The sequence below is a fragment of the Eucalyptus grandis genome, chromosome 9 (assembly GCF_016545825.1).
Source record: "Eucalyptus grandis isolate ANBG69807.140 chromosome 9, ASM1654582v1, whole genome shotgun sequence".
In the NCBI taxonomy this organism is placed as follows: Eukaryota; Viridiplantae; Streptophyta; class Magnoliopsida; order Myrtales; family Myrtaceae; genus Eucalyptus; species Eucalyptus grandis.
In genome coordinates, this window is record NC_052620.1 from 35,475,329 (window position 1) to 35,499,596 (window position 24,268).

Genomic DNA, 24,268 nt, shown 5'->3' on the forward strand with positions numbered 1-24,268 from the left:
TGTATGAAAACGGCAAGGACATTTTCGAAATTTCATAAGTTCAGCAAGAGCAACGTGGGAAGAAAAAAATATATTAGCATTCCGAAAATACTTAAAATCCAAAGTTGGGTAGGACTTTGGTAAGGCTATGCTTTGCATTTCCCCAAAACATTTTAGGCTCACTGTTCTGTATCTGTCTAAAACCAATTATGAAAAGTGAACCAAACACAATCTAAGAACCTTTGAAGGACTATGGAAATGCAATGCATCTCTCAAAAGCTCTCCAAAAAAAATTGGTCAAACGCCTTGACAATTGGGAAAGCGGTTCCCAAACATAGCATTAGTCGCTGGCCCTATTCCCTAATATTCAAGAATAAATAATGTACTGCCATCACTGGCAATGTTGGATTCTAGCTTTCAAGACAAACGACCACTACAGTGGTACAGTGAAACTTTTTGTAAATTGGCTCTTCACGTTTGGTTGAGTTGATTACGAGGTAAACCAGAACCAATTGGCACCGGGCAGCGACGTCAAGACAAGATGTCCTAACGTAAGATCTGTCCACTGAAAGATGGTAAGTGTCACGCCCCGATCCTCGGGCGCGCGCCCATCCCTTACTTGGTCGATTTATTTGCGACGTCCCAGGAAGGTCGCCGACCCATTCATTTATATACGCATGCGGAAGCTTAATAAAATCCCCAGACAGTCAAGCAATGGGATATATAAGTAGGACTAGAAAATTGAACCTGAAAACCAACACCCTTATGTACATCTATAATGACTCAGTCATACATGTACATATACAAACCATGCTAAAAAGGTTGGTATCTACTCAATTAGATTCTACAGCAACAGTCATCGGGATCCTACTCCGGATCATCCTCGGGGTTCTCCTTCAGATACTCCTCTTCGAGTTCTTTCTCCTCAGGCTCTTCATCAGGGTCCTGAAATGTTGTTTCCCCAAACCGGGATGAGACTATGTCTCAGCAAGTTCTACCCCCACTAAGACCCAATTAGGAAGCCAATACGCCATAAGGGCTGCCTAAGCACAACACAGGTCAAAGGGCTTACCTTGGCATCGGTTCCTTCCGCACATCGGTTCAATTAATAATATTTATAACTACAAACAAACAATCACATTCCACCAATCGGATCGACTCGCCGATCAATCGACTTAATCGATTACATGTCACCACGACCTTTCCCGGTCAAGTACATTCAATACTATCTATAAAGTCCGACCATAGTCTAGATTTGCTCACCCAAAGCCGATAATAGATAGCATAGCTCGCCCAAAGCCGATAGATATAGTATACTATGTATATGCTCGCCCAAAGCTGATAGATTAGGGCCCCCAGGCCAATTTAGTATACTATATATGTGTGTTCGCCCAAAGCTGATAATAAGGTATACTGCTCACCCAAAGCTGATATATCGCCCGTAGGCTGATATAGTATACCGGTATACTGCTCACCCAAAGCTGACATATCGTCCGTGGGCCGATATAGTATACCACTCTCTCATACAATCAATTCCATCTTTTATCATTCTTGGTAAATAACCGTGTGTGGGTACACGGTTGGCCTTAGCCAAAATATAATAATTTCATTTACAAATATCCCACCAATTTCAACAGCTCATTACATATTTTTGGCGCTGTAAACCGACGCCCGGTTATTTCTCCATTAATAACCAAACTCATATAATTTAGGAATAAATCCTAAATTCCCCATTTAATTCGATTCAGCACAAATTAACGCTCAAATAAATAAACGGACTGCATCACGACAATCAGCACGAAATTTCGGTCGTCGGCCACCTAAATCTTAATTTCGGAAATTTAATTAATTAATTAATTAATTTCGAAAATTAATAATTAATTACAATAAATCCAATTTAGCTCAAATTGGAGCTCAATTAAATAAACGGACTTCACCACGATCATCGGCATAAAATTCCTGTCACTAACCATCCCAGTCGAATTTTTCGGAAAATAAATAAATAATTAATTAATTTCGAAAATTAAATAATTAATATTAAAAATTCAATTTAGCTCAAAATAAAGCCCGATTAAATAAACGAACTTCACCATAGTCATCAGCATAATATTCCGGTCACTAGCCATCTCAATTGAATTTTCGGAAAATAATTAATTAATTAATTTAATTCTGAAAAATAATATTTAAATACCAAAAATTCCACTTAGGCCCGAAAATCCTAATTGAAGCCCACTAAGGGTCGGGAAAAATCCCGATATGCTTTTAATAAATAGTAGACTACGTCTACTTGCTAATTGCACAATCAATTTGTCTAATTTACATCACATTTGACTAATAAACACTAATCCATACTAATCTAACCACCTAAACCTAACTAATTAAAACTAATCAACCCTTAAACGTGATTAACCTACTAAGCAGGGATTAGTGAGTTAAACTCACCCGATTAGCGATCCGAGCGGCTCAAATCGACGGGGACGACGCGAGGATCGATAGTCTCCAAGGCGGGCCTAGCTTCCGGGGTCGGGAAGCCGGCCAAAACGGGCCACGAAGCCACTGCCATACCCATTTTTCTCCTCTCCGTTCGCTGCTGGCTGAGGCCGGAGAGAGGGCAGATCCGAGCTCGGTTGGAGCATGCAAGGGCCGAGAGGGCTAGGTGGGGCTCCGGCGGGCTGAGGCGGAGGCGTACGGTGGCTCACGGCGGCGGGGACAAGCTCCGGCAGCTCCTGGAATGTGCGGACCGAGACAAACGAGGGCGGCTGGGCTTCGGCCAAGCACGGGCAGGCGAGGAGCAAGGGCTGCGCGCGCGCGAGGAGCGACGAACGGCGACGGCGTGCGGCGGCTCCAGGCGACGTGCGGCTTCTCCAGCTTCGCTGGTCTGCTCGGCGTGCTGGGTTCCTCGAGAAACAAGAAGAAATGGAGGAGGGAGGGTCAACGGAAGCAACAAGAAGAAGGGGAGGGCCGGCTAACGGCGGTCCGGCGAGGGCGTGCAACGAGCAGAGGCGCGCGGCTGCTCCGGCTAATCTTCTGCAGCTGCTGGGTTTCAAAGAAGGAGAAGAAGAAGATGGGGAGATGGAGGAGTGGTCGCACGGTTGGGAGAGGGAGGAGAGAGAAGGAAGAGGGGGGGCATTCCTTTTCTTTTTCTCTTTATTTAATCCCCCAAAATGGCCCACCATGACATAAGATGACATCATCTTCCACTAACTCCAAATCTCCCACAACAATCTTCAATGGGTTCAATTTCTCCCTCCGCCGTGGCATAAAATCTTGTACATTTAATTCAATCAATTCTCAATCAATTCCATTCAATTGAAGTTCAATTAAATTAACCCATGTGTCCTCAACCTTCTTATGACTTTTCCCCATCAAAGGATCCAACTTGCTTCCCAAATATTCGATTAAAAATGGCCCTCTGATAATCCCGAACATAAACGACCTTGCTTTGTCTTTCTGCCAAAAATCTCGGTTTGTAGAAACAAATCTTCTGAGGATGAGTCGACGTTCTTAGAATGAATTGTGACTTGACGAACTCTCAATTTCGAATTCGGGTTCGATTTCATGGTTAATTTCACTCCGACACGTTTTTAGCGTGATCTAGGCTACCAGGTAGTTTTCAGAACTTTTTAGGACAAATAACCCGTGGTCGATTTTCTTCGAGCCACAATGAACCCACTCGACACAATGGTGATTCTCGATTATCGTGAAAATTTCGATAATTCAAATACGGACACGGAGTACCAAAATGACAGTAAAATCAAATTAGTGCCGGTCGACGAGAGTTTTCCAATTTAGTGGAGTCACCCACGATCGGTCACTCATCTCAGTCAAACCGACCTATCTCTGATCTTAATTCAATTTTATACTGTGTCGCAATGGCCTCTAAAAATAGTCACGATCGAGAACTCGGTCATTGGTCGAATTCTCAAGTCTATCTGCCTTATAGTTCTTAATAGCTTACCCAGCTAGTCTAGTTATCTCGTGAGTGGCCAACTCAGAGAAGAACACTGTAGTCGTGTCGATGAAATGCCCAATTTATTTAATCGAAATCAGGACCCAGAAATCTGGATGTCACAACTCTTCCCATCTTATAAAAATTTCGTCCTCGAAATTTAAACCTTTACCAATCCTTATTCAAGAGGTGGGGGTATTGTCGTCTCATCGAATCTCACTTTTACCCACGCCAATCCTTCGGTCTCGCGGTGTTGTCTGACCACTTTGACCAAGGAGACCATCTTGGTACAAAGAATCTGCTCTTTTTGAACCAGCAACTGAACCGGCTTCCCACGTACGACACTCTATCGTCCACGCCTAATTCTTTAGGATTTAGCACATGGGTCGAGTCAGGCTCATATGTCCTCGACACCGACACGTGAAAGACGTCATGCACTTATGCCTACCTTGGCGACGATGCAAGACGATACATCAGGATCCTGATTCTTTCTCTAGAATCCCTAAGGAACCTACGTAGCTGGGTCTTAGCTTTCCCCTCCTCACTAAAATGCAAGGTATTCCTCATTGGTGACACATTCAGAAAGATGTTTTCACCAAATTAGAACTCTAAGGGCCTTCAAAGCTCATCAATTCAACTTTTCTGGCAGTTCCATACGGTCTTTACTCTGACACTAATCTCGGCAACTGCAATCACTGACTACTGTACTCACCCTGGCCTGCGATCTTTCTTTCCCTAACTTCATCTTAGCAATTGAAGTTCTGTACTCTCTGCTATGCACCGCTTAAGAAAGAACCATATGAAAGCTTTGCCAACTTGGAACATTTGATCTAGATTTGAAATACAATTCATTCCCGGCACTCCATGCCGATGAATTATCTGATGCACAAACACCTCTGAGTGCCTAATCCAATCAAGATCCTCCTCCCACACAGTCACAAGGTGGGCTGATTTCATCAGTCTGTCAATTACTACCCAAAATGAAATTATTTACACCCTAACTCCTCGATAGATCTGAAATGTCATCTTAGACTGGCCATCGGTCTGAGGGTGATAAACATTACTATACTGTAACTTCGTTCTCAAAGCACTCTGCAAACTCTTCTAGAAGGTAGCCACGAACCTCGGGTCTCGGCCTAAAATAATCGTCACTGGCACTCCAAATAGATGAACTCTCTGACGCACGTACAACTCAGCGTACTTGTCCAAAACAAGGTCATTTTCTATTGCGATGAAGTGAACCAACTTCATCTATCTATTCACCACTATTCCAATCGAAATCATTACTCATCTGGTTCTTTGATAAGCCTATCACAAGATCCATTGTCACACGATCCCACTTCCGCATTAAGGACTTCGAGAGGTTACAAGAATCCTCTCAGATTACACTGTTGAGTTATCACTTGCTAACACGTCAAACGTTTGGCGACATGCTTGGTAATGTCCGTCTTCATATTAGACCATCAATAATGTTTACGCAGATTCTACTATATCTTCATACTAATAGGATGAATGCTGTAATTGCTACAATGAGCTTCCGACCATCTCCTCTTTAAGCGCTGCATCGTCAGGTACACGCAATCGTCCTCGGAACCGCAATGTTCCGCCTTTAAAAATCTAAAAATCAACATTTCTCTCTCCTGCCTCTGCTTGCACGACTTTCTGAAACTCTGTATCTGACAGCTGAAGCATTCTAATTCTGATCTGTACTTCCGGCTCAATTCTGAGGATGGCCATAAGATTTAAAAGGTGGCCTACCTCAAATTTGAAAACTGGATCTCCACTTTCTCATGTAAGGTCCATTCTTTAACCAGCATATGCACAAATGAAGACTCTCGACTCAATGCATTAGTGACTTATTTCATTCTTCCAAGGTGATACCAGATACCACCATCCTGGTCCTTCAAAAGATCTGGTTCGCAGTGCTATCTCATATTCAATTTCTTCTGAGAGAATTAATACTTTGAGACTTTAACGGTCAGCGAAGATCTAGAGTCCTTCTTCACACCAACAATATCTCTAAATCTTCAGAGTGAAAATTATTACTGCGAGTTCTAAGTCATGCGTCGGGTAATTCAGTTCATGAGGTCTCAACTGATGGGATGAGTATGCAACAACCTTGCCATGCTATATTAGCACGCAACCCAATCCTCTAAACGACGCACTACTGTAAATCTCGTAACCTCCAGGACCAGATGGAATGGTCAGCACAGGTGCGGTAGTCAGCTTCTGGTTAAGCTCCTGGAAACTACGCCCGCACTTGTCTGTCCACACGAACTTCTTTTCTTTCTTTAGTAGTTGAGTCAACGGCGATGCTAAAGCTGAAAACCCTTCCATGAACCTTCTGTAATACCCTGCTAAACCCGGAAAACTTATGATCTCTACCATTGCAATCAATCTTGGCCAACTGATCACTACTTCAATCTTGGAGGGGTCCACGAAGATTTCTTCACATGAAATCACGTGACTTAGGAACGCAACACGAGTCATCCAAAACTCGCATCTGCTAAACTTATCGTAAAATCCAAGAGTACTCAAGGTCTGAAGTACCATCCTCAAATGTCTCTCGTGCTCCTCAGTACTTTTCGAACACACCAGAATAACGTTAATGAACACGATCGCAAACTGATCCAAGTACCCTTTGAACACTCTGTTCTTTAGACCCATACAAACAGCTAGAGGGTTCATCAAACCAAACGATAATGCAGTGAACTCACAATTGCCATATCAAGTACGAGACACTAAATTCGTTATGTCTTTCTTTCAAATCCTCAATTGATGATACCTTGTCCTCAAGTCGATCTTGGAAAATATCAATACACAAACGCAACAAACCATCTTTCTTCTTCGCGAACAGGACGGTGCTTTCCAAGGTAATGCACTGGGACGTAAGAATCCCTTATCTAACAATTCCTGCATCTCCACCTTCAGTTCTTTCGACTCAGATAACGCCATTCGGTAAGGAGCCTTAGGGATTGGCTCTGTTCCGGGTGTTAATTCAATCATGAATTCTATTTCTCTTTCTGACAGCTGACCTGGCAATTCTTCAGGAAACACCTCAGACAACTTCTGTACCACAACTAAGTTCTCCTTACTTGGTCCCTCAACTGTCACATCCACTATAGCTGCCATATAGGTTTGGCAACCTACCCCCAAAACCAAGTCGTCTTCTGTGACGAATAACAGGGATTGGAGGTCCTTTCCGACTTTTAGTAACTCAAAACTTTCGCACGCTAACTGAACTAACTGAATTATATCACTGCCACGGTTCATAACAGCAGAAAGCTCCTCGAGCCAAATCCTTTTTATAAATGACTCCCAGGTCATACATAAGCAAACCTTTCAAGTACAACTGTAATCAGAGATTCATCCTTACTTTACTTTATTACAACAATGAAAACTTCACAACTTTCACTCAAAATCCAGCTGCGCTACTCTGATAATACACTTCAAAACATTCTTCCCTTGATCGATGCATGGTCAATCCCTTCCTATTCCTTTCGCCAACCTAGTGGCGTCCTGTCGGCGGTAGTGATGCTCGAGTCCTCTTGGACTTACACGGACAGTTCCTAGCCCAATGACCATGCTGGCCACATTCAAAGCATGCTCCTGTTATACTCCAACACTGGGCTGACTCACGCTTCCTTTCACAAAGTCGGCACACAATCAATGAGTCCCCTACCTATTGTTAGATGACAGCATGCACTCTTTCTTATACTGAAGGCCTGCTCTACAAACCCCACGATACGTTCTATGGTGCATTCCTTTCGATCTGTCCCATCGGCTTTCCAAGACCATTTCTGGCTAGGTAACCTTGTTGGTTACACACAGAACAAGCACCCATCTTACCAGGACACGGGGCGAATCCATGTCGGCTTCCGTCAGCACGACATACTCCATTCTAATTCATTACTGACCTAACCATCCCACGTTTCCATTTGGACAGAAATGGAATACATTTCTACGATCATAGACTCCTTCCTCAACTGATTTCCATCTCTACTGAATCTGAACCTCGACTCAGATGCAACGGCTTGCTCCTAGATCACAACTCTAGCTTGGGCCTCAACAGGCGCAGCAACAACAACAATTACAACACTAGCAACGGTAAATACAGCGGCGGCTTGGTCCTCAGCTTACTGACCCAACAAGATTCCAAGGAACACTAGCGCTGGAACGATCACATCGAACCTCGGATCGCTCGATGCTGCTACACTAGTACCGACCTAAAGCGGTACTCTAACACTCGCGCTGGCTTAAGCCGACGCTCTGCCACAACCACCTCAGGCATCGATCCTCGTCGGCATTCTTTCCCGAGTTCCAGAGGCTACTATCCTCTTACTAGGAGCCCTCAGCTCCTAATCACTCAAACTACAGGATCTTTCTAGAAACCTGTTTTCTAATTCTAATACCACATTAGAATTCGAGTGATCCACAAACAAGCTACAAATAAGCTATCACAGACATGCATCGGCAAGAATTTAAAGGTCTTTCCTACTACTATCCCATGACTCATCGCACCTTATCACTTCAATCCTTAACCATTGCTCTGATACCACTTAAACTGGGTATGTCACGCCCCGATCCTCGGGCGCGCGCCCATCCCTTACTTGGTCGATTTATTTGCGACGTCCCAGGAAGGTCGCCGACCCACTCATTTATATACGCATGCGGAAGCTTAATAAAATCCCCAGACAGTCAAGCAATGGGATATATAAGTAGGACTAGAAAATTGAACCTGAAAACCAACACCCTTATGTACATCTATAATGACTCGTCATACATGTACATATACAAACCATGCTAAAAAGGTTGGTATCTACTCAATTAGATTCTACAAAGAATCATCGGGATCCTACTCCGGATCATCCTCGGGGTTCTCCTTCGATACTCCTCTTGAGTTCTTTCTCCTCGGGCTCTTCATCGGGTCCTGAAATGTTGTTTCCCCAAACCGGGATGAGACTATGTCTCAGCAAGTTCTACCCCCACTAAGACCCAATTAGGAAGCCAATACACCATAAGGGCTGCCTAAGCACAACACAGGTCAAAGGGCTTACCTTGGCATCAGTTCCTTCCTGCACATTAGTTCAATTAATAATATTTATAACTACAGCAAACAATCACATTCCACCAATCAGATCGACTCAGCGATCAATTGACTTAATCGATTACATGTCACCACGACCTTTCCCTGATCAGTACATTCAATACTATCTATAAAGTCCGACCATAGTCTATGACTGCTCACCCAAAGCTGATAATAGATAGTGTCGCGACAGATTTTTCGGGGTTTGGACCACCCAGGGTTTGGCTAATGGATTGTTAAGCCTAGACTTAACTCGGGCTCTCCCAAGCCCATACCAATTCGCGACTTAGGTTTAAATTCTTAACATGCAATTGATTTTCAATTAGGAGTCGCCACTAATCTATTTTTGGTGGGTCGATTAGAAACCCAAGTAAAATAACGGGAGAATTATTTTACTCCTACGAACCAGAGACTATGGCTACGGGGACTTGGTTACGCTAGAATTCTCTAACGCCCTTTCGGTACCTTTCTTTTTTAAAAAAAAAAAAATTGTTTGGCAAGCAACTTGAATTGATTTTAATTCCTTAACATGTGAGGTGATCATGCGGGTGTGCAATCTACCAATTTAACACCCAGATAAACAATAAATTGCAAAAAAAAGCTTACTTCAAAGCAACGAAAGCATCTGCAATGTTAAATTAAAATCCATATCAACAACCCTAGATATGGTTTCTAATTAACAAGCAATTACTCAATTTTTGTTTCCTCTTTTTCAATGAAAATATAGTCCATATGCAATGCAATGCTTCTAATCTAATATGAAATGATATGGCATGGCAATATGTCATAAATTATATGAATGAATAAGAATTTTTGTGATTTCTTAATGAACATGCAATAATTAAATATGCAATCTAAATGACTTAATTCTAATGACGTGCAATGCAATGCAATGCAATGACGTACAAAATTATTTCAACTAAAATGACATGCAACATGCAATTTAATATGCGAGGTATATGTCACGCGACATTTATTAAATGGCCTAATCTAATGATGGGCAATTTCTAATTAGAAATGAACCTAACAATAATCACTAAAGTGACATGCATTTCATGAACCTAATTCTATATGACATGCAAATGACATTTTTTTATTTTAAAAATGCAATCTATCCTAGAAATTGCAACTAATTTATCCTAAGACAAATTTTATGAAATTTGAAATGATCTAGCTAGATTAAGATTCTATCTAATTTAAACTAGGGATTAAGTCATATTAAATCCTAATTTAAACTAAGACATTATCTAAATCTAAAATGTAATTTATCTAAAAAAGATGATCTAAATTTAAAATGAAGCATGCAATTCTAATCTAATATGCACAATGATTTTTTGTGTTTTTCTTTAAGAAATTCGAAATTAAAACTAACATATAATTAAACATGCAATTCAAATAAAAAACTAACAACCTAAATGATTGCGCTTTCTTTTTTGGATTTTTTATTTAAAAATTCATAATAAGATTGCAATCCCAAATATGCAAGATGACAACAAACCTAATCCTAATTAAGATTTTTTGATTTTTAGTTTACGAAAATAAGATTTGACTCAACCAACTTGACAATAGCAAATCAAACAAAAGATAAGATTGATATCCTAAATTAATGTTTTTGGTCTTTTTATTTAAGAAATTCGAAATAAATTTCCTATCCTAAACATGCAACATAACATTAAGACTAGTAACATCCTAACATGCATTTAACCTAACTCAATTTTTTTTGGGTTTTTCCTTTACGGGAGGAATCAAATAAAAGCATCGAGAACAGCACAGCAACAAATCAAGCAAGATATCATCCGTCCATTTAATTTTGGAAATAAATTGACGAATTGTATCTCGTGCATGAGATCGAATCGGCCAATTTTTAAATAAAATCACGAATCATATCTCGAGCGTGAGATCGGATTGGTGATTTTTCCGTGCGATTGCGAGTCGTATTTCGAGAGTGAAATCGGACTGTCAATCATGTGCACGTTGTGAGATTAGGGAATAAATCCCTAATTTACAAAAAACTGTTCGGGAAACTTTGGATAAGATGATCATTCAAAGATTTGAATTTAATCGCAATATCAATGAATTAAGTAAGGAAATTACCAAATTGAATTTGGATAATATCTTTACCTATTTCGTAATATCGTTACCGAATTTGGACTCATCGGATGAGGGGACCAGCGATGGCTCGTGGTGGATGATTCACGGTGATATCCGGCTGAGGAGGGTCTACTTCGCGGTGGTTGCGGCAGCTCGCTAAATTGGACTGAAATCGTCGCAACGAACTACTCAACAAATCTGGGAAAATCAATGGAGCGGGCTAGACTTGCGCCAGGTGGTGTCTGCGATTAATGGAGATCGTGGCTGTGTGGTAGTGCATTAAACATATAATAACCATGTCAGGAAAGTGAAACCATGAGAAAACCAGAAAACTCTTCTTCTCTTATTTTCAGGGGTTCACATGGGCATGATATGTGTCCCTTGTACGTGACTATAGAGAAAGAAAAGTGGAATTTTTATTGAGAATTGATAACTCCCTTGATAGCTTGATGATCCCCTCTGTTTACGCCTGAAGTTGGTCTCAGCGCGGCAGCAGCTTTGTCGATGAGGAATCCACGGTGATGGTGTCACATGCGGGCCGACGATGGGACTCTCGTTACGGGCTACTCGGCGAAGCCTTCTAGTCTAGTAATTCTCGACTATGGAGGAACAACTCACTGTGGGGACTTCTCGATGGAGGTGGTGACCACGCATAAGCATGGGCTGACGGTAAGGAGGATGCTCAGATGTTCACCGAGATAGTCTCACAGCGAACCTGCAAAATAAAGAACGATTTTGCTGCGGGAAGGCACCAAACTGATCTCAGCTCAACAACGGCAGCAATGTCATGGCTCGCGGCACGGTAAAAACTCGGTGCTGCTCATTCGAGAACCTGTAAAACAGAAAGAGATTCGCTGTAGTGAAAGGGAAGAGCTCGGCCAAGAGGGGGCCATCGCAGTGCAGGTACAACGTGGATGTCTAGCAGCAACGATGATGGCTAGTGGATCTCGTAGGCGGTGATGGAGCGATCTCAGAATTGGGACTCAAAGAGCAGAAAGAACTCTCTATTGGGTCCTCCACTCTATCTATTCTCTCAACGTGTGGCCGTATGTTCAATGTGTGTGTCCCTCTAAACCCTACGTATGTTTACTTATTTATAGGGCACGGATTAGGGTTTTTTTAAATTTTCCAAATTCATATCCACGAAGATTTCTTTTCGAAACGCAATATTTTTTTTTTTTCAAATGTAATATCTGCTTCTGAATTGAAATCTCACAAAGATAAATCTGTAAAATATCTCCGAAGATACAGGCTTGGACCGATTTGCTTTTCTTGTGGACTTAGCCCGACTCATCAACTTAAAGTTTCTGAATCATCAATTCTAATCCATCCGTCACCGGCCCAATGTAAATGCAAATAAAAAATAAATGCACCTAAAACTATATGTTATGCAATTGACTATTTTTTCAAGGATAAAATTAACCCTTAATTTTTTAATGCAATAAATGACTAAACGGGTCGTCAAAATTTAGGTGTCAACAGATAGCATAGCTCGCCCAAAGCTGATAGATATAGTATACTATGTATATGCTCGCCCAAAACTGATAGATTAGGGCCCCCAGGCCAATTTAGTATACTATATATGTGTGCTCGCCCAAAGCCGATAATAAGGTATACTTGCTCACCCAAAGCCGATATACCCAAAGGCGGTGATATATCACCCAAAGCCGATATATCGCCCGTAGGCTGATATAGTATACCGGTATACTGCTCACCCAAAGCTGACATATCGTCACGTGGGCCGATATAGTATACCACTCTCTCATACAATCAATTCCATCTTTTATCATTCTCGGTAAATAACCGTGTGTGGGTACACGGTTGGCCTTAGCCAAAATATAATAATTTCATTTACAAATATCCCACCAATTTCAACAGCTCATTACATATTTTTGGCGCTGTAAACCGACGCCCGGTTATTTCTCCATTAATAACCAAACTCATATAATTTAGGAATAAATCCTAAATTCCCCATTTAATTCGATTCAGCACAAATTAACGCTCAAATAAATAAACGGACTGCATCACGACAATCAGCACGGAATTTCGATCGTCGGCCACCTAAATCTTAATTTCGGAAATTTAATTAATTAATTAATTAATTTCGAAAATTAATAATTAATTACAATAAATCCAATTTAGCTCAAATTGGAGCTCAATTAAATAAACAGACTTCACCACGATCATCGGCATAAAATTCCTGTCACTAACCATCCCAGTCGAATTTTTCGGAAAATAAATAATTAATTAATTAATTTCGAAAATTAAATAATTAATATTAAAAATTCAATTTAGCTCAAAATAAAGCCCGATTAAATAAACGGACTTCACCACAGTCATCAGCATAATATTCCGGTCACTAGCCATCTCAATTGAATTTTCGGAAAATAATTAATTAATTAATTTAATTCTGAAAAATAATATTTAAATACCAAAAATTCCACTTAGGCCCGAAAAGCCTAATTGAAGCTCACTAAGGGTCGGGAAAAATCCCGATATGCTTTTAATAAATAGTAGACTACGTCTACTTGCTAATTGCACAATCAATTTGTCTAATTTACATCACATTTGACTAATAAACACTAATCCATACTAATCTAACCACCTAAACCTAACTAATTAAAACTAATCAACCCTTAAACGTGATTAACCTACTAAGCAGGGATTAGTGAGTTAAACTCACCCGATTAGCGATCCGAGCGGCTCAAATCGACGGGGACGACGCGAGGATCGATAGTCTCAAGGCGGGCCTAGCTTCCGGGGTCGGGAAGCCGGCCAAAACGGGCCACGAAGCCACTGCCATACCCATTTTTCTCCTCTCCGTTCGCTGCTGGCTGAGGCCGGAGAGAGGGCAGATCCGAGCTCGGTTGGAGCATGCAAGGGCCGAGAGGGCTAGGTGGGGCTCCGGCGGGCTGAGGCGGAGGCGTACGGTGGCTCACGGCGGCGGGGACAAGCTCCGGCAGCTCCTGGAATGTGCGGACCGAGACAAACGAGGGCGGCTGGGCTTCGGCCAAGCACGGGCAGGCGAGGAGCAAGGGCTGCGCGCGCGCGAGGAGCGACGAACGGCGACGGCGTGCGGCGGCTCCAGGCGACGTGCGGCTTCTCCAGCTTCGCTGGTCTGCTCGGCGTGCTGGGTTCCTCGAGAAACAAGAAGAAATGGAGGAGGGAGGGTCAACGGAAGCAACAAGAAGAAGGGGAGGGCCGGCTAACGGCGGTCCGGCGAGGGCGTGCAACGAGCAGAGGCGCGCGGCTGCTCCGGCTAATCTTCTGCAGCTGCTGGGTTTCAAAGAAGGAGAAGAAGAAGATGGGGAGATGGAGGAGTGGTCGCACGGTTGGGAGAGGGAGGAGAGAGAAGGAAAGGGGGGGCATTCCTTTTCTTTTTTCTCTTTATTTAATCCCCCAAAATGGCCCACCATGACATAAGATGACATCATCTTCCACTAACTCCAAATCTCCCACAACAATCTTCAATGGGTTCAATTTCTCCTCCGCCGTGGCATAAAATCTTGTACATTTAATTCAATCATTCTCAATCAATTCCATTCAATGAAGTTCAATTAAATTAACCCATGTGTCATCAACCTTCTTATGACTTTTCCCCATCAAAGGATCCAACTTGCTTCCCAAATATTCGATTAAAAATGGCCCTCCGATAATCCCGAACATAAACGACCTTGCTTTGTCTTTCTGCCAAAAATCTCGGTTTGTAGAAACAAATCTTCTGAGGATGAGTCGACGTTCTTAGAATGAATTGTGACTTGACAGAACTCTCAATTTCTGAATTCGGGTTCGATTTCATGGTTAATTTCACTCCGACACGTTTTTAGCGTGACCTAGGCTACTAGGTAGTTTTCAGAACTTTTTAGGACAAATAACCCGTGGTCGATTTTCTTCGAGCCACAATGAACCCACTCGACACAATGGCGACTCTTGATTGTCGTGAAAATTTCGAGGATTCAAATACGGACACAGGGTACCAAAATGACAAGTAAAATCAAATTAGTGCCGGTCGACGAGAGTTTTCCAATTTAGTGGAGTCACCTACGATCGGTCACTCATCTCGGTCAAACCGACCTATCTCGATCTTAATTCAATTTTATCGTGTCGCAATGGCCTCTAAAAATAGTCACGATCGAGAACTCGGTCATTGGTCGAATTCTCAAGTCTATCTCGCCTTATAGTTCTTAATAGCTTACCCCTAGTCTAGTTATCTCGTGAGTGGCCAACTCGAGAAGAACACTGTAGTCGCGTCGATGAAATGCCCAATTTATTTAATCGAAATCAGGACCCAGAAATCTGGATGTCACAGTAAGTTCCTAGGTATTTAAATTTAATCTCTGCATCCAATGGCTGGAGGACGCTAGGGGACGGCACAATGCGCAACAGCGGCGAGCAAGGTTCGACATTTCGCCTCAAACGCCCATTGTCGCGCCTCAAACGCGATCAGAAAGGTTAATGATCGTCGTTACCTTTATTGTTAATTGCTCCTCGACGGCTGACTGAAAAACAAGGAATCCCTTGTGTGGTTACATTGTTACTGCACTTAGCGGAGGTGTCGCCATCATTTCCTTCTTATTACCTTATTACTGGTGTTATCGCACGGGCTCCAAGATCGCCACGTGAGCCCTAACGCGTCGTTCTAGGTTTTCGTATATTTTACTGGGAACGATCAGGAGGACTCATTGAGCTCATCGTTCTTGATTCTCCATTTTTGCGCGCTTTCGCGACGAGTCGGCAGCACCTAAGCGAAGATTCTGTATTTTGCATCTTCTTCTCAAAACCCATGTGGTGTTTTTATAGCCTCCACGCGCTCGGCGGATGGATTCCAGAATCAGGCCACACTCTCCCTCCACTTTGCGATCTTGGACCCTTGGGATTGATGGTTTTTTATATGTGATGATGGGCCTAAGTGGGCCCGTCCACCCATGTTGGGCCTAAAAGCCCGGCCCGTAATATAAGGACCCATGGAAGAAGGGTTGAGATATGAAAGGTTATGTCTTTTGGGGGAAACGTTTTACGTGGAGGGATTATGTCTTTTGGAAGAGGCGTCTTAAGGGAAATAATGTATTTTCAAGGGGTACGTTTAGCCGATACTCTCCCCCTCACTTGAAACAAAAAGAGTGTACGTTCTGAAGACACTCTCCCCCCCAAGAGTTTTCTCCCATTCAAAAGCAATAGTACGCTCCTTGGTAGAACATGATCGCGATTCTTCCTCAAACTTCAACATTGGTGTTTAATCTGTACAAAATAAGGTACACTTGATTCCGTGGTGTATCTTTGATCGGTGATACATGTGAATCTTGAGCTCATCTTTCGCATTCGTTTTAGGGGTTCAATTTAGTGTTGGATCCATTTTAGGGAATTTGTTATTCCCAACATTGGTATTAGAGCCGTCGTTCATGTTTCCCGATCCCTTTTCATGTTTATGAATTGCTTTTTGATTGATTTTTTGTGAAACACCGCTGTCGGCCAATCGGGGACAGAAAATCCTGACACCCGCGTACTGTTCACCTTTGTTTGTGTTTTTCTGTAAGTCGAAGTTCGTTTTTGTTAGTGTAAGGTTGAAGCTCTTGTCGATACGAGAAAAATGAGTGGCGGATCGCCGCCAGGGGCCGACGGACGCGCCACCACACGCAGCCGGAACGAACTGGGGTCATCGGCGCGTGCGATATGTTCCCCTTGGGTGCGTGCAACGCTGCATCGTTTTGGTCCCAGGCGCGTGCGACGCACACGTGCAATCGTTGACGCGCACATGTGCGACGCACGTGCACGGCCGTTGGAGCGTGTGCGTGCGCGGCATGCACTAGCTGACGTCATCGTGATGTCAGCTTGCTGTGCCCGCGCATGCGCATGCCACGTGCCGGTCGGTTCGTCCGACCCGGCCCGTCCGGCCCGACTGGCTCAACCGGTTCAACCCGGCCTTACCAATTGGACCCGATCTGACCCGACTCCGTTGACCGTTGACCCATTTGACCCTCTTGACTCGTTGACCCGACCCATTGACCCGTTGACTCGACCCGGTCATCCGTTGACTGTTGACTTGTGTTGACCACCGTTGACCGGCAAAAAAAAAAACAAAAAAAAAAGAGGAAGGAAGGAAAATTATGTATTTTCTAATTTGTTCGTTGTGGATTATAAGTAATTCATTTTTGTTCTGCATTTGTTGTAGGAACTATGGAAAATTATGTATTTTCCCTTTTTGTTCATTGTGGATTACAAGTAATCCAATTTTGTTTTGCATTTGTTGTGGGAACTAAGCATCATGCTTGCATTTCCGAGAACGGACGAAAAAAAGGCAAGAATTAAAGGGCTAATAATAGAGTTAACTAATTATCGGTGGAATGACGGTGATGTAGTATTACACGTGGTCATGGTCAATCAGATAATACAAGAAATCATCTGGAGTGATTATCTTATACCGAATTTTGAGAAGGTACCAGCCTTAATGAATACTCTTCCACCTGAATGACAAGCAGTGTTAGATCGTCTATGAGAGGTTAACGTAGTCCCAGATTATAGGGGGCTTACAATAGCTTTTGTAAGAGAGTACTATAGGATCGAGTTAACCAAAACTTCAACCCTTGGGATGAGTGCCACATGGCGCATAGTGAATGCGCCTTAGAGGTGGCATGAGAGCTCTCCAAATTTTTTTCCGTGGTTGGCCAATGTACCTTCAGATTTCTTAGAGAATTTTACTGATAGATTAAAAAAGACTTTCACTACTTATTTCTTAGATTAGTTTAAGATGTTTTAGGTGTAAATATCTATTTCTATGTTGATATTTTTCCTATGAATATATTACTTAGTGTAATGGACATAATCAATTATTGAAAGTTCAATGTTATTTATTGTTGTAAATTAGTATGTTAATTTACAATTCATTGTGGGAAGTTCAAGAAAATTTTAGTGATTTTGCTGAACTTATTTTGCATAGAAGATTATATTAAGGGATATGTGTAGTAGAAGTCCTAAAACTTGTGCAGAAAGTGCAATTGAGTCATAAAACTTACAAATAGTTCAATTAAGTCCTAAAACTTGTCCAGAAAGTGCAATTGAGTCCTAAAACTTACAAAGAGTTCAATCAAGTCCTAAAACTTACCCAGAAAGTGCAATTGAGTCCTAAAGTTAACACCGTTAAGAAAGTTAACGAAAATTGCTGACGTGGCACTGACGTCATATTTTAAATGATTTTTTTTTATTTTTCAAATGGCTTTTTAAAATTATTTTTTATTCAAAATCTTTAAAAATTAGATTAAAAAATAAAAAGGAAATCTAAATTCATTTAAAAAAGAAAAATCTAAATTTATTTAGAAAAAAAAATTTTGTTCAAAAAAAAAAAAAAAAGGGCGGTGGACTTCCGCCGCCGCCCATCGCCGGAGGGGCCGGCGACCGTCGCCGGCCCTGGGCGGGGTGGCCGGCGACCGTCGCCCACCCCAGGCGAGGCCTCGTCGGCCTCGCTTAGGGCCGGCGAGGCTCGCCCAGATCTGGCGAGGCTCGCCGGCCCCGAGCGAGGGCCGACGAGGCCTCGCCTAGGGTGGGCGACGGTCGCTCGGCCCCGGGCGAGGGACGGCGACCGTCGCCCGCCCTGGCGCGGCCTCGTCGGCCCTCGGCGGGGGCCGACGAGGCTCGCCTCGTGGGGGCGACGGTCGCCGCCACCCCGCCCGGGGCCGGCGACGGTCGCCCGGCCCCTCCGGCGATGGGCGGCGGCGGAAGTCCACCGCCCTTTTTTTTTTGAACAATTTTTTTTCTAAATAAATTTAGATTTTTCTTTTTAAATGAATTTAGATTTCCTTTTATTTTTTAATCTAATTTTTAAATATTTTGAATAAAAAAATAATTTTAAAAAGCCATTTGAAAAAAAAATCATTTAAAATATGACGTCGCCGCCACGTCAGCAATTTCCGTTAACTTTCTTAACGGTGTTAACTTTATGACTCAATTGCACTTTCTCGGACAAGTTTTAGGACTTGATTGAACTCTTTGTAAGTTTTAGGACTCAATTGCACTTTCCGGACAAGTTTTAGGACTTAATTGAACTTTTTGTAAGTTTTAGGACTCAATTGCACTTTCTGCACAAGTTTTAGGGCTTCTGCTGAACATATCCCTTATATTAATGATAGTTTTGAGTTAGGATTTTTTGGATGATGATTGGAAACATAGTGACCTTTTGATCCTAAAACCTTACTTGAAATTATTCATTAATATGATGGGTTTGTGCAAAATGGATGCATAAATAATATGCATTAATAATTTGTGCATATATGTCTGATATGTTCAGATCGATGACTTCATCAACTAAGAACATAATTACTGATTTGAACAAAGAAGACAAATTGAACGGCGAGAATTGCGAAAATATTGAATATGAAAATTTAATATGTGCTTGAAAAGCAAGAAGCACTAAAAGCTCTTGACCATGTTATGGAAGATCTTAAGAATGCTGTGCATCACCTTGAGCTAGCAGAGGACTGCCTCAAGGCATTTGAGCGGGATACAGATATTTGTTGTGTTGCTTTTAGCTCAGAAAGGGTTTTGAGCTCTAAGCGCAAGCGCATTAATTCGTTCAATTTGTGAAAATACAAGGGATCAAGTCCTTCTTGCAAGAAACCAAGAGCTAACCAACATAAAAGAGGAAAACGTCATCGAGTGAAGAGTATTTCAAAGGTGAAATGTTACAACTGTGACCAGAAGGGTCACTATGCTCGCGACTATCGTGAGCCAAAGAAAGTAGTCACCTCTTGTACTCTTAAAAACTTTACTTATGTGTTAAGTTCTATATTCTTAACTGAATCTAATCCTTTGTGAACTGTAGATTCGAAAGCAACAGACCATGTAGCGAAGAATAGAGAATCCTTTGTGGAATTTCGATGAATATCGATTGGAATTAAGTGGATCTATGTAGGAAATAACCCCAGAGCTGAAGTAAAATGGATTGACACCTGTCAATTGAACATGCGTGGTAGACGCACTTTGGGCCCGTTTGGTTCGGCTTTTGGGAAATGTCTTTGGCCAAATGCAAATATCTTTAGGATAAAGGGGTTTTCGGGAATGCTCGGCCGTTTGGCAAATTACGCATTGAAAAGTTGCTTGTGCGAAAATACCGTTTGGAAAAATTTATTCCAAATGAGCTTTTGCTTTTAATTTTCATTTTTAAAAAATCTGAAAATCAAATCCGGCGGCTGGCGACACCATTGCCGCGGCCTCTGCGCCTCCAAGCGCCTGAGGTCGCGGCAACGGCGTCGCCAGCCGCCGGATTTGATTTTCAGATTTTTTAAAAAAAATCTGGCCGTCCGGCGGCCGATCGGCCTCCGGACCGCCAGATCGGCGGCTTGAGGTCATGCGGACCCAAGTGGCGCGCGGCGCGACCTCGGGTGACGTCGTCGTCACGGGAGGCGCGACCTTAGGCGCCCGAGGTTGTAGAGGCCAGATCGGCGGCCGGACGGCCAGATCTGGCCGCCGAACCGCCAGATCTGGCCTCCGAACTGCCAGATCTGGCGGCCTGAGGTTCGCACGACCTCAGGCGACGCCGCCTGAGGTCCGCGTCGCCTGGGTCGCGTGTTGCGGTACCCCCAGACGGTGGTCACCGGCGACGCGCGACCCTCAGGCGGTAGCGGTGGTGGCTGCCGGAGAAGCTCAGTGGCCGGAAAGAAGAAGAAGAAGACGACGAAGAAAAATGATGTACAGTAGGCGTGGCATTTCCCAAATGCCGAATGCCCAATGCTGCCCCTCCCCAGCATTGGGCATTAAGCATTCCGAATGCTCATACTTGGGCAAAGGGGCTTCCAAAAAATTTGCCAAACACTAAAATTTTCCCCCAATGGGCTTTGGGGGTCCAAGGGGCTTTGAGAATGCCCAACCAAACACCCCCTTTGTTCCTACATGAAGTATTGCATGCTCCGGAGATTTGTCGAAATTTAGTGTCTGTTTTAGTGTTGGTTAAGCGTGGTTTTAATATGAACTTTCATAACAGTGGTGTAGATTTGTATTTGGATACAAATTACTATGGTTGTGGTTATTTTATAGATTGTTTCATTATATTAAATATTAACTATGGTAATGCCAATGTTTGTTATCTCATTTTCACATTTCTAATTTATATGATAATGATGTGAATGTGTGACATGCTAGACTTGGTGATATTGGCTAACAACGTATGAATAAACTAGACAAAGAGGGCTTGTTGGGCAACATTGAAAAAGTCGATTTGCCCATATGTGAGCATTGTCTTATAGGGAAAATGACAATAAGACCATTTGAAAAAAGTAAAAGAGCTGAATTTTTTTTGCATTTAATTCATTCTGACGTCTGTGGTCTAATGAATGTGAGAGGAATGACTATTTATTTCATCACATTTATAGATGATTATACTCGATTCGGATATGTCTATTTGATTTCTCATAAATCTGAAGCATTGAGTTGTTTCAAAAGGTTTATGAACTTGGTAGAAAATCAATTAGACAAGAAAATAAAAGTATTTAGATCCAATCGAGGTTGAGAATATTTATCTGATGAGTTCAGAAAATTATGTGATGAAAAATGAATAGAAAAACAGTTGTTTATTCCATATACCCCTCAACAAAATTGTGTTGCGAAGAGAATGAACAGAACCCTACTGAAAATGGTTAGATCCATGATGGCACATGCTAACTTACCTATTACTTTTTGGAGTGATGCGTTATTAACTGCTGCCTATATACTTAACCGGGTGCCTTCCAAATCAGTTACTTTCACTCCATATAAGTTATAAACATGTAGAAAATTAGACTTAAGTTTTCTTAAACCATGGGGTTGTGCTACCTATACTCATGAGCTCTCTCACAAGTTTGGGAAATCGGGTCTTAGAGAAATGAAGAGTATTTTCATAAGATACTCTGAACACTCGAAAGGGTATGTGTTTATAGGTGAGCAGGAAAGTGGAAGTATAACTGAATTCGAATCACGGGATGTCACATTCTTAGAGAATGAATTTCCTAAGAAGGGCGAAATAGGTGAGGATTACTCTCTATTTGAAACATTTGATCAAGATAATGAACTTAATGGAGTTCATCCAAGTGGGAGTAACACGAGAAGTGGTGAATTTAATTCAACTCACTCTCAATTACAACCACATGATGAGATGATATCGTCATTATCTAATCCGAGTGGGAGCATGATGGGGAATGATGTACAAAGTGTACAATCTCCCATACGGCGAACAAATTGTAAAAGTATTCCCCATCGACATTTTGACATTGAAGGGGAAACTTTTATGGTTGCTCCATAAGAATGAGCCAAGAAATGTTAATGAGGCTCTAAATTGCCCTAGTAGGAAAAAATGGATGCATGCAATGGAAGAGGAGATGGAGTCAATGAAGTCAAACTATGTTTGAGAACTTGTTGATCTTCCAAAAAGACACAAAGCTATTGAGAACAAGTGGGTTCTCAAAATAAAACGTAAAGCTGATGGCTCAATAGAAAGGCATAAAGTTCACATTGTGGCGAATGGGTATAATCAATATGAATGAATTGATTATGAAGAAACATTTTCTTCTATAGTGAGATTTACCTCGATTTGCATTATTCTAGCAATAGTGGCAAGTATGGATCTTAAGTTACATCAAATGGATGTAAATACTGCTTTTCTTAATGAAGAATTATATGAAAAAATATATATAGAACAATCTGCTGGTTTCATAATACCATAATGACATGATTTTACAACGGTTGATGAGAATCATTGTGTATATATCAAAAGATCTAAAGATCAATTTGTGATCATATCATTATATGTTGATGATATACTAATTGCTGGAAGTAATATGGAGTTTGTTAATACTGTCAAGAGTTGGTTATCTTCCAACTTTGAGATGAAAGATATGTGTGAGGCTGCATAGTTAAAATTTCAAGAGATTGTTCGAAGAGATCATTATCTCTTTCGCAAGAAAAATACATAAATAAGATTCTTGAACGATTTCGTACACAAGATTGTAAACCCATAGATACTCCTATTGTAAAAGGTGAATGATTGAGTCATAGACTGTGTCCAAGGACTCCACAAGAGAAGGAACAAATGAAACATGTTCCTTATGTTAGTGCTATTGGGAGCTTCATGAACGCTATGATGTGTACAAGACCTGACATATGTTTTACAGTTAGAATGGTGAGTAGATATCAATCCAATTCAGGTCAAGCACATTGGAAAGCCGTTAAAAAAATACTGAAGTATCTGAAGGGAACTGCTGATTACAAGCTGAATTATCAATGAAAGGATCTACGACTTGAAGGTTATTCAGATGCTGATTAGGGAGGAGATTTAGATGAAAGGAAATCTACTTCTGGATTTGCTTTCTTATTGAATAATGGCGACATATCATGGAGCAGTAAGAAACAAACGTATATAGCCTTGTCCACGATGGAAGCTAAGTTCGTGGCATTACCAGCAGTAGTACAAGAAAAAGTTTGGCTTAAGAGATATTTTTGGATCATTTAGGTATTATTGGGTATATTGCAAAGTCCATTATTGGTTATCTATGATAGCCAAGCAGCTATAGCATACATCAAAGATCCAAAATATTATGGCAAGACCAAACATATAGATATCAAATATAATTTTGTCAAAGATATGATTGCACGAAAAGATGTGAACTTATAGTACATATCTACGCATAGAATAGTAGCAGATCTTATGACAAAGCCAATACCTAGAGATGTGTTTTGTGGTCATGTAAAATCTCTAGGACTACGTAGAGACTGATGTATTGAATATTGTAATTTTCCTTGAAGTGTTCACATTTAATGAATTTGTGTTTTTCATTATTAATGCCTATGAATCTTTACTTGACGTTTATGCATCTTAATGCTTAGTGCATTATATGAAGTTGATAAAGTATGTTGGACAGATAAAAGATTAGCCCACTTACACGGGTAATCGTCTCTATATACTATGTAATAAATAGAGATAAGACAATTTTAAAGTTTATTATTTAGGTGATAATCGAGAGCTCAAGTTTAAAATGTATGTCACCTTAACTGAGTGTTAAGATGATGACATAATATTTACCATGTTCGAAAGTAAAATAACTCACATATTTTACTTTATTTATCTATGATGCCAGATGTGAGTTCTGATGAATTCTGTGAATGAGTAGATATGTGAACTCAAATTAGACATTAGGTATGTTTGA

General features: G+C 41.5%; 2 long non-coding RNA genes across 2 annotated transcripts; both read right to left on the minus strand.

Moving 5' to 3' along the window:
• Positions 1-694: 694 nt before the first annotated feature.
• On the minus strand, positions 695-3,092 carry LOC120288333. Its single transcript, XR_005546671.1, has 2 exons — positions 2,422-3,092; positions 695-924 (listed from the first exon to the last, which is right to left on the minus strand). It is a non-coding gene; the product is annotated as an uncharacterized LOC120288333 (long non-coding RNA).
• An 8,334-nt stretch (positions 3,093-11,426) lies between these two features.
• On the minus strand, positions 11,427-14,447 carry LOC120288589. Its single transcript, XR_005546690.1, has 2 exons — positions 13,789-14,447; positions 11,427-11,937 (listed from the first exon to the last, which is right to left on the minus strand). It is a non-coding gene; the product is annotated as an uncharacterized LOC120288589 (long non-coding RNA).
• Between the last annotated feature and the right edge of the window lie 9,821 nt (positions 14,448-24,268).